The sequence below is a fragment of the Rhinatrema bivittatum genome, chromosome 7 (genome assembly GCF_901001135.1).
Source record: "Rhinatrema bivittatum chromosome 7, aRhiBiv1.1, whole genome shotgun sequence".
Lineage (NCBI taxonomy): Eukaryota > Metazoa > Chordata > Amphibia > Gymnophiona > Rhinatrematidae > Rhinatrema > Rhinatrema bivittatum.
The window spans coordinates 9,876,935-9,889,165 of NC_042621.1; positions in this window are offsets into that span (position 1 = coordinate 9,876,935).

Here is a 12,231-nt window from a genome sequence, read left to right on the forward strand (position 1 = left end):
GCCTCCCGGGCCCCTCCAAAGCAGGTGGCAGCCCTTCCAAGCCGCCGAGGCTGTCCCAGGCCTCCCTGCCACAGGATGCCGTAGACTCCGCCCATCCCTGGCTTCCTCCTAGGCTTGCGCGCGCCACCCAGGGATTCTTAAAGGGCCCGCGGTGGAAAATTGCCGCCATCCTCCCCAGATGACATCAGAGCTCAGCAGGTATTTAAACCTGCCCAAAACCATCAGCAGGTGACTTGGCTATCAGGTCTCTCCTCCCAGCATTCCTGCTTCAGGTTTCCTGGTCCAGCGTGCCTTGTTCCTGACCCAGCTTCCCGTTCCTGTTCCAGCCTTCCAGCTCTGGACCCTGCCTGCCTGTTCCTCTTCCCGGTCTCCTCCCTTCGGAGGGATCTTCTGGCTTCCTGATCTCGGACTGGCTCTCGTTTGTCTTCCTCCGGCAGCCCTGACCTCAGATTGGATTCTTCGGCCATCTCTCCTTTTCCTCTGTTTGGTACTGGATGGTGGTGTTCTCTGCTCGTCTCCTTCTGTTCCAGTCCATATTCCGCTTCACCTCTTGACGCTCACTTCTCGTCTCCCGTCATCCCAGGGGCCCACCTAAGTCCAGCCGGCCCCGGCACCCAAGGGCTCAGCCTGCGGGGAATGTGGGTTGGTAGTGGCGAAGATCCAGCTGGCCCCTGCATCGCTCCGGCCTCGCCTCCTGACGGTGGAGAGCATGCCGAGGTTCTCCCTCTCAGGTTACGCTAACTCCACCTCGGGCCAAGGGTCCACAATCCTATCCGGACTCATAACACGTTGGCGCTATTCACTACACGCTGAGTTTGTGCACGCATTTTGGAATGCTAATCCCAATATTGCATGGGCGCCTGTTTAGCACACTAAAAATATGCGTCCAACCACGTGCTCAGCCCCATTCTACATGGAGCACCCGGTATTGTATCGGTCCCAATGAATTTTGCATTTGTTAGGCAATTGAGAATATATATTTTTAAAATCAACTTTACAAATAGTCCCTCCCTTGCCATGGCCACGTGGAACAACCCTGCACTTTTTCCACTAGGGACACTTTACCAAGAATTGGGAAAGGGGTGTGTTGGACAGTGAAGTAATTTGTTTGGCTGGATGCCTCTTGCTTGTTTATAGCAACATTAAAACACTCTGAGGAGCACTTAGCATGGCAGCAGTGTGGGTGCAGAGCACCCCGATATTGAGTAGACTCCTTCACTGTGTCCAAGGAGGGGTAATTTGTGTTGAGGTTAGCACCCTCCAATCATTCTCATAGAAACACGATGAAGGTTTTGGGGCTAGCGCGCGTTCCCAGTGCATTCATTTCATATGTGGCTGTCCTTCTAATAAGGAGCAACCTGATAAGCCCAGAAGCTTGCAAGGAAATATTGAACAACGGTATATGTCAATAAGATTCTTCAACTGACTGTATTTTATCGTGTGTCATGAGGTGCTAAGCGTTATTAATTCCACACGAGGGCAGCACAGATCGCCACATGCACAGATACCAGTCAAGAAAAGCTCTGCTCCGAAAGCAGATACTTTTTCAGGAAGCAGCCTTGCCCAGGTCAGGGGGGGGGGGGGGGGGATTTTAAGCTGCTAAAACACCATCTGAGATGTTCCAAGACAGAAAGAACATCTGAGCCTTTACTTGCCAACTAAGAACAGCGTGGATTACATTTAATTTGGTTTATACAGTAGTATATATTATTAATCCTTCCTCCCACACACAAATTCAATGGAGAATATCCTGATTAATTTGACATGAATTATTCAAGACCCAGAAACCTCTGACCCAATATTAAAAAAATATATATTCAAACCAGGGTAAGAATGCGAGCGACTGAATCAAGAACAGAGCCTCCTCGGCAATGGGGAAGCAATTATTATTATTATTTATTTAGCATTTTTATATACCGAAATTCATGTAGCAGAGTTACAAATCAATTCGGTTTACATTTTAACATTAACATGCATGTAAGAATGCTATTACATAGAACAAGGAATATATAACTTGGAACAACTAAAACTGGGAGACTGGTATCACCATAAAACATGAACAATAAATAGTGTGAATTTTTTTTTTTTTTTTGTGTGTGTAACAGGCTAAACAATAGTTAGACATGTAATCATATAAACAAAAATTAAATAGTGCTCAGACTAGACAATCTGCGAGCTGATAAGCTGCCAATGCTAACTGGAGTGACAATATTGGTGTATTCTGAAGGAGACATTGTAACTAAGGAAGGAAGTGAGTAGTGGTAGATTATTGGCATAGATTGAACGCTTGCTCGAACAACCAGGTTTTGAGTCTCTTTTTGAAGGTGATCGGGCATTGTTCCTGTCGGAGTACAGGGGGTAATGAGTTCCATTGTTGGGGGCCTGCTTTGGATAGAGTTCGTTTGTTTAAAGTGGATTTAATGGCTGGGGCAATGAGGGTATTCCTGTAAGCTGTTCTCACCGGTCTATCTGGAATATGTAGTCGAAGAGGGATGTTGAGTTCCAGTGGGATGAGCTTGTGGATAGATTTGTGAATGATGGTGAGGATTTTGTAAGAGATTCTGAACTTGATCGGGAGGATGTAGAAAATCTGTGGGTTCAAAATCTAAACCCAGAGTTTGGTGCATGTCTAAATATATTTTCATTTTTTTTTTTAATTCTTTGTTTAGGCCACAAAGCCAAACTTGATGCTACCCTTAAGAGAAGGCTTGGGGGTAAGCCTGCATGGAGTGGCAGTTGCCCCTATCCTTAAAAATTAAAATTAAATTAAAAAAAAAACAAAACTTGCTGGGCAAACTGGATGGACCATTCTGGTCTTTATCTGCCGTCATTGACTATGTTACTATGTTAGAGTAGGCTTTGCTTCTCAGCAAAAACTTAGAAAAAAAATCAGAATCAAGACAGTAACTAATGAGACAATACAAATGAACATTAAGTAATACATTATGCTTACGATTTTGAAAAAAAAAAAGCAAGGAACCCAGTTGGCTACAAGAATTGTTTACCTGCAATTCCAATATCTCCTTGAGACAGAGTTATAGTCATGAAGATCTCCTTTCAGTTTGAAGCTACGTTTTTCAGTAGAAGTGATTTATTTATTTATTTATTTAAAACCTTTTATATACCGATTTTCACGGAGAGCGTCCGACCAAAACGGTTCACAAGTTCAATTTATAACAAGATAAAAAATAACAAAATTAATAAAAATAAACAAAAATTGTTAAATAAAATATAGTAAAAGGTTGAAAAAAAATACATCATGTAATTATAATCCCTTGGGAAGATCCTCGTCTCCAGAAGTCCATCAGGAGCAATGTCCTCCAGAAGCAGAAGAACTGTGAGCTTGTGAATGTGGTGTGCCAGCAAGCAAGATTAGAGGGAGAGCTGTGATGCGCCCCAGTACTCCAACAGACAAAACATGGGGAAAACTCCCAGCCGGAGACACAATGGATTCCAGTTCAACCAAATACCCCAAACTTTCGAACAATTCTGCATTGCCACCAGGCGTGATACGAAAGATCCATGGCTCGTGCATGCAACACCAGCACAAACACCAGAAATGAACCTAGCAAAGAATAACGGATAGGCATAGGTAAAATGTAATAAACAAAACATTCGTTCTGGAGATTTTTTTAGTTTTGTTTTATTTTTTACAACAGCTGTCCAGATCTCTTTCCAGTATTAGCATTTCACCATCGTTTATTTATATTACATTTTTCCAGCAGAAGCGTTCAAAGTCTGACTCGGGTACAGAGTATCGGAAATAAATAGTTGGTTACAGTGCATAACAAGCTATTGTTTACCGTGCATACAAAATTACCAATTTCGGTACCAAATGGTGCAGCACAGGGCTTATTGACACAGAGGGTTAAGATCTATTCTAGGGAGAAACCTCAAAAGTAAACAGTATGAGGTACAGTAAACAAATCCTTTATTATGCTGAATACAATAAAAGAATGTGTTACGATAGTGCATAAGCAGCGCAGTACGGGAGTGCCTGGTAGGTAGGAGAGTGTAACAAGTGCAACAGAGCCATGTAGGAAGCCTGCGCAGGCAGGGTGTGAAGAACAGGGAGGGGCTTCCCACAACTGGTCCAGGCTCTGTTTTTGCTCTGCCCCGGGGTGTTTTTGCCATAGATAGGGATATGGTGGCTTTCCAGTCGCCGTTGCTCTAAGCAGGGATCATAGCTCCTGTTTAGGGATTTACATTAAGGGTACAGACAGAATGCTGCTTCCAAAAGCCAGGTTTCCACTAGGTTTCTGAAGGGTAGGAGGCCCGGAGCGAATGCAGCAGAGAAGTTCCAAAAGGTTGGGACAGCTCCCGAGAAGGTTCTCTTCCTGCTGCTGGCCAGGCAAAGTCCCACGGTGGCCTGCATAACTAGGCTGGGCTGAGGTGGTGAACGCAGTGGGCGAGAGGATGTGTTAAGTTAATCTAAAGGTCAGTTTCCATTCATGAATAAAAGAAAAAGGGGTATTACACCTATAACCTATTAAAATAATACCCTGAATAAAGGGAAATAATTTTGTGTGTGAAACCTTGTTTTTAAAATAATTTCCTGAAAACTGTGGAAAGACCTAGAGTCCCCATGTTGAAGAAGGTGTTTGAGAAGTACTCAACGTGACTGCAGGTACAGACAATGAAAATGAGGAGGGAAGTTAATTTATTTCATAATTTATAACCACCTGTTTTAAAAGCTCAAAACTGTTTACAAAGCAATCAAACAACAAAAGCAATGCAACAATAGGACATCAAACTATATAAGAACATCCAATCGTCAAAACAATAAGACAACACAAAACCTAAAAAGTATCAAAAAAATTCACAAATATTACAATACAAACTAATGTATACAATCTAAAAACCAATACAAAGGAAAATCAAACAGGCTAAGACAAAATAAAATCTCATAAAGATCCCTAAAAATAAAGTTTAAACAGCAAAACTGTAAGCTTAGCCCAGTTCTGAATTGTAAGTAATCATTCTCAAGAAGACAAACAACTTTTGGAAGGGTATTCCAGAGGTGAAGGGCCATACTGCACCCTTCCTGATGCTTTCCATCTTGCCTCTTTAGAAGAAGACAGATGCAAAAGGACTTCCTGAGCAGATCTTGGACAACAAATTGGGTGATAGATGGACAAACGATTACTGAAATCTGTGGCTCATTTTTGTACAAGGCCTCATAAGCTAGGGATAGCATTTTGAATTTTGCATTCTAATGAACAGGTAACCAGCGCAGAAACTTCAAAACAGGCTAAATTTGCTCTATAAGCAATTTAAACTGGCCCCCATATCACACGTGACCCACACAACTCCAGCATTTACCCTTCTATACCCTGCAATCTAGGGAAAAAGTGACATAGACAGAAAGAGATTAATTGCTCAGAGAAGATATAGAAGAAAATATATCAAGGTATGTGGGGAAATTTGCATACTGCAGACCAAATATAGAGAATATGAGCCATACTGGGGTAATGACAACTTCTACAACTTTGATGGACAGAAGAGCTACATGAGGAGCAGCACAACCGAGATACCAGGCTAGGGCCCTTTGTCAATGAGCTCTCGATAGTCATCCAGGACAGTACTTGACAAGAGCTCAGGCAGTCCCACAAACAAACCAAGTAATACACTTTAAAATTAGGAAAGGCCATGCACCACATTGTTTAGGCTGCCACTAAGTCTCCAGCTTAAGGCAAGAAAATGTATAGTTCCAGATTAAACTAGAAAAAGAGTAGAGAACGTAGAAGATGGAATGTTGCAGGGAACAGGCCGAAATAAACAAACCAAACAAGCAAGAGGCATGAATCTAACCCCGCCCAGGAAATAGGAAGTTGTCTCCAGCTGTCCAGATCTTTTTTAAAGTGGGACAGGGTGGGTAAAAAGTTCACTTTAAACAAATCCTGCATGCCCCATGAATGTTGGCTGGGAGATATTTCAGGTTACCAGAATCATGACAAACTCCACAAATAGTTGGAGTAGCATGCCTTTTTATTTTTTCACTGAACTGGCTTACTAACATGCTCGTAAAATTTTCGTTTAGTACATTTAATAGATTTTTCACTTTGAAAATATATGAAGCAAAGTTAATTCATCATGAACTAAAGTTATGTTGAAAGGTTTTCCAGAAGCAAGCCCTCTAGTGAAGCACTTCCCAAATTTAATGGATATCAGTAACTCTAGCTTCCTCTGCTTCTTAATCTTAGTTGAATGACTCGAATGAGTCATATTTCCCCTAAGCACGGTCTTTAAATTTCCTGTCTATGGGACAGATTGTAATCATTCAGTGGATGATGTTAGTAAAATCAAAGACAGTATTTTCTAATATTCTGCCCTATTTCAGAGTTATCCTAGAGAAAGGCATTCAGTAACATCAAGATCTGGAGTTCTCCTGTGGATTCAAAGAAATAGATATGGCATGATGGTCGGAAATAACTTTAAGACTGAATCTCACAAGAAGTGACCATCAACGAGATCTAACGAGCACAGAGGAAATAATCCATCCTGCTATAAGATTGTAACCTAGGATAGAAGGACGTGTAGCCTCTGCAAGAAGGATTGAGATTCCCTCATAGAATGTATTTGAATAAGACTAGAATTACTGTCAGGTGTGAAATAGACAACAGAAGAGCCAGAGGACCTAACTAAACTGGGGCTGAGGCAAATCTTCCAACATCATCTAAAAGTGTAAGGAATAAAACCAGCAAGCACATTTGATAAGTGAAGTGCCCCTGAATTAGGAGTATAGGTATTTGTCAGAGAAAAAAATGGATAGCAAAAAAGGGAGCCATCATGGATCTAGCACTATTATGAAGCCAGTGGGAGTGATTTGTGAATTAATATAAAAACCCTCTTGCTTTTTTGCATTATATAAGGGGGAGGGCATCTGGCCAACTCAATCTCTCTTGAATCGATATGCTCAGAGGGTGAAAGATGGGTCTCCTGCAGACAGGGCCGGTGTGAGGATATTAGGCGCCCTCGACGAACCTTCTGCCTTGCGCTCACCACCCCTCCCGACCTTGGCTCCAACCCCATTCACTGGGATGCCGCTTGTGGCCCGCCGAGTGTGTGCTTTTCTCAACCACGAGTAGGATGGGCACCCCTTGCAGCCAGCCGATTCTGTGTTTCTCTGGGCCATGAGCAGGATGGGCACCGCTTGAGGCCCCCGAGTCTCTCCTTCTCTCTGCCACGAGTGGGATAGGCTCCAATCGTGGCCTCATATGGCTGCTCTTCGGTGCCTCCAAATGGTTGGTGCCCTAGGCAAATCGCCTAGTTCGCCTAATGGGATGCACCAGCCCTGCCTGCAGGACTATCTGAACCTTGAGGCTCATCTAAAAACATAAAAATTCAAGTTGGCTTGGAGATGCAGCTCACATCAAGAATCAGGATAAGAGTGCAAAATTATGACAGCAAAGCAAGGATTGCGAATATTGCACTGCAATTGTACCAATAAGGTCAACGTTAGCATATTGAAAAATTCAATAAATATTGAGAGCCATACAATAAAGGAATAAAGAATGTTGTCTGGATGCTAATTTTATATTTTTTGTTAAACAAACTGAAAAAAAAAACGAAGAAACACAAACCAAGTAAAAATAGGCTTCAATGGCAGCCAAAAGCAGTCCTGCAAATGTTAGGAGCTGATGCAAACACACAGCCCAAAAAGATGCCCTAAGGCAGAAAAAAATAAAAAAAAAGAATTCAAAATGAAGAACTGCTCTGCTGGGACAACCCAAAGGACTATGTCCTGCCAAGTAGAAAGCCATTAACAGAAGAACGCCGTCCCAGGGGGGCAGCAAATCTGGTCCGGGGAGCAACACAAAAGAGCAAAATTAAAAAAATATATAAAATTGCGTCTGGGACAAGGCATCTTGCCAAGGACAGTGAGGACTGAAATTGCAATAAAATCCATCTACAGCAAGGGCAAGAAGAAGTTCCACGCATAGCTAATGGAGCCTACTTTCTGGAGCACGCCCCAGCATCCACAACCTTATGTGGATACAAAAAATAACCTTGGACCCAGTCCTACTAATACCACGTCTACCTTTTATCATAATCAAAGTGGTACTGCACTGTATGGCCCTATCCCGTCCCCCCAACACATGCTGAGGATATGGTATGACTAGGATATGAAATGCAAAAGTCATTGAGGGAACACATGGACACACACACATGCAGACAGACACGGTGATAGCCTAAGCTTTCTTCCCTTTGGAAAGCTGTCTAAAATGGACAACAGGAAGATCTCCAGGGAAATAAGGCCAAGATGCACGAAGCATGGCATGATGCTGGGAATAAAAGGGCGCAGCTTGCAATATAAACCCCCCCCCCCCCCCCCCTCCCTCCACCACCCAAATATGCACTGCTCTGGCCTAAGCCACCAACTAACCCCCCCCCCCCCCCCAGAGATTGCAACAAAAAGATGCCAGGCCAGTTAGGTAGCTGCTGCCGTTGCCATAACTGATCCCAGTATAAAAAGAGATAGGTAGAAAACACAAAATTAAAATAGTAACCAAGATCATTTTAAACCGAACAAATCTGCCCTATAACAAACATTCTGCCATTCAAAGCAGCACTGACAGGGTGAATCCTTGACATCAAAAGGCTGGTTAAGGACAATTTACAGTGAAGAAATCTGGCGAGTTTGTTAAATTGGGGGTCTGAGCTGAGCAGTATCAAGGACACTAGATGCCACCAGAGATGATCACGCCCAGGGAGTGTAGTGTCTGGCATTTAGTAAGACAGTAAACTTAAAACCACACCATGTTCAGGTGTTTAACCAGCTCCCTGCCTCCTCTCCAGCTCCGAAAAACAAGGCCCTCCCTTGTCCACGCCTAGGGTGGAGGAGCACTGGTGGCCTCGGATCGTGACCATGTCACCAGCTTTGCCCGGCTGGAGAGAGCCCCCAGACCTTTCCAGCCTCTCCATCTGCATTGCTCATGCTGGACTGACTCAAAGGTTTGACACTTTGGGTCACTCTGTATCCTGACCTCCTCCTCCTCGTGGGCTCTTGCAGGGAGGAAGTGTGCCTAGGTTGAAGCGTCACTAGCACATCTCCTTTCTAAACGGGAATGAGGAAGTAGCAAGGAAGTCATGAAAGGTTCACTTCTGCAAGGCCTACATAGCATGGAATGAGGTCATTCACTGCTCTTCCTCTAGCACATCCCCCTTGCACCTTAATCGGTGATGACAGAGTCCTAGATAAACAATGTTTAGATAATTTGACAATGAAAGCATCCCAAACCAATTTGGATCCCCTCCCCTAACATACACTTTTAAAAAGTTTTGCTTTCTGCTTTCTTCCCGAGAGGTTCATGTTTACAGTTTTTCGAAAGCTCTCTTTATACATGCGTGTATGTAAATCAGAGGCTCTGCTGTAAGATCCCCACGCGGGCCTCACTCTGAGACATGCAAAGGAGGAACACAGTCCGAGCCCAAGCAAGTGCTCAGGGGAGCAGATACTTCTAAAGCAAGGGCTGTGCCTATACTAGAAAGGAACACAATGAAACGTACAAATAAAATATATTAGAAGGAAGATCAAAGCAAGGGACAAAAAGAGCAGGCAGCAATGCCAAGAAACAGATGTCTCTGTTTTGAAGGCTGTTGCTGGTATTGTTGATTTAAGATTGTTATTTTCTATTCTGATCTAGGGATGTGCACGGGAAAAATCTTTTGTTTCATTTTTTTGCATTTTGGCACATGCCGAATCGTTTCAGTTCATGCTAAAATGCGGAAACCTTGAAAATCTGTTGTTTTATTTTCTGTGTGGAAATGACAAAATGAAACAACGGTCCGTGTTTTCAATGTCATTTTAAACGGCTAAGCATCCGATTTCAGATCCATTTCAAGGTGTGTTTCATTCTAATACTGAAAGAGCCCATGAGCACTCCTGTGTCCATCTTCTGTAGCCGGGGGGGGGGGGCATTGTTGTCCATGAATGGATGTGAAGTTTGGTAGGAAAGACTCTTACTCAGCCTCAAGTGTGTCCTACCAAATGTTCTTCCGATTTGACCACAGAGAACAGCCCTGGCATGCATGGCCGGAGGGGGTTCAGAGGAGTACCGAGAGCGAAGGCTCTGCGGGAAGAAATCTGGCAGATGGAGAAGCAGCCTCGAGCGGCGGCACTGGGAACAGAGTACCTGGGGAAGCCCCGAGAGTGGAGACTCTGGGGTGCGAAAACCCAGGTTACCCAGCAGCTGGAGAAGGCCCAAGGCATGACGAGCCAGCGGTTGGAAACGTTTCTCTCTACCATCCTCCAAGCATGCACTTTGCCAGCTTGGGGGGGGGGGGTTTATTTTCCTTTAATGTTTTTTGAGAAACTGCTAGCAGCTGAAGGGTCATCGAGTCAGTGGTAAATGAGGGGCTTCTAGTCACTCTGTGGTCATCTGACATTCTAACTGCTGCATTGTTATTACAATAGTGATGCAAGGTTATCTTAATGTGTCCAAAACCTGTCAATGAGAGGCACTCACTCTCTTTTTTGGTGAAGGCAGGGAGAAAGGGAGGCTTCTCTGCCTTCTTCTACACTGTCTAGCTCCTTTCATCTTCATGACCACTACAAGATACTGCCACTTGTACATTAAAAGAGTTTCCCCTCTGGTTTGGGAGGATATCAAGACCTCCATTACAGGAGGTAAAAAGCAGCTGTCATGAGGTGGTGTGACAGTGCTATTGCAGCTGATTGGCCTTAACAAAAAGTAAACATGGTCGTGTGATTTACGCCTGCATGGAGCCTGGTAATGGCTATTTACAGGGTTGGTTTCATGATACTGTCAATGCTCTTCTCTGGCTGGGAAAGCAGTGGGAAGAGGACAGATGACTTTGCGTCTGTGCCATTATCTTCAGCTATTTCCCACACAGTCTGGGCTCTAAAACAAAGAAGTGCAGTTTGTTTGTTTTGGGGCATGAGAAAGGGCATCACCTACACAAGCTAGGTGACCACCCAGTTGATGTCCCTTTAGCTGGTTGCCCATGTTCAAGACATGCAGCATTCCACATGATAATATCTTTATGGGATTTTCATGTGTTTTCGAGAAACCTAAAATGCAACATAAATCTGCCAACTATACAATGTCTTTATTGTTTGCCATGGCGTCATTGTCCATGACGCTGCTCCTTACACAATTGTCTTGAAGGATCCTGCATATTCTTGGGACAATCAAGGTGAGCTTCTTCTTGCTGTAAGGTCCCTTGAGTTGTCTCAGCTCTCTTTTGCTCGTAAAGGCGAACTTTAAAAGCCCTACGCGCGACAAAGCCAGGAGATATGCGCAGAAGTCGGGCCAGTGCACGCCGTGCGGATTTTATAAAGCACACGAGCCTGCGCATATCTCCCGGTACTCGCATAAAACATATTTTACAAAAAAGGGCGTGGTCTGGGCGGGGCACGGGCATTCCTAGATTTCTCAATGAAATCTGTATGTAAATATTTATGCACGCAAGCACACGCCAGGCTCCCCCTTCCACGTGACTTTACTTTCGCTATGGATGGGAGTGTAAGTCTGGAAACAAAAAAAAAAGACTAACGAGGCTAGCAGGGTTTAGGGATTGGAGTTAACAGGTTAAAAGGTAGGCAGTTAACTAGGGGGGTTAGGAAGTTCTATCCTTTACCTGGGCGAACTGGGAATAAACTGGAGAAACTGGTAATTGCGTTGGCGCACGTCTACTAAAATCCCCCACTTGCGCAGTAGAGGCGGAATTTGCACGCACATGCGCACGCCCATATAAAATTGTGCGAACATGTACACACATACACCCTCTTTTATACCATGCGTACACATACGAGCATATGTTACAATATGGCCATATCCTTTGGACCGAGCCGGCATACGCGTGTATATGGGCGCCCGCGTGCCTGTTCCAAAGTTACCATCTTCGGCATTAGGTTGAGACTTCAATACAGTATTCAAGTGGTTTGTATGGTTTTCAACATTGGGTAATATGGGAATTATTCATCAAGAGGTCACATGAATGCAGGCTTTAATTTGGAGGAAGGTTGTATTGGATTAGGAGGTGGGTTCTCTGTGCTGCCAGTGCCCCCAGTTCTTTCAGGCTGGCGTTTCACAGTGATGTTATTCAAAAATTCCAGAAGAAATGTTCTCTTTACTTTCAGTTTTCTTATAGTCTGTCATGGTTTTTGACATAATAAGTTTACAACCATTAAAGGACATCAAGAATGAATATAAATCAGAAATTAAATTAACTTCTCACTACTACTGGTGTCTTTGCCTTTACCAC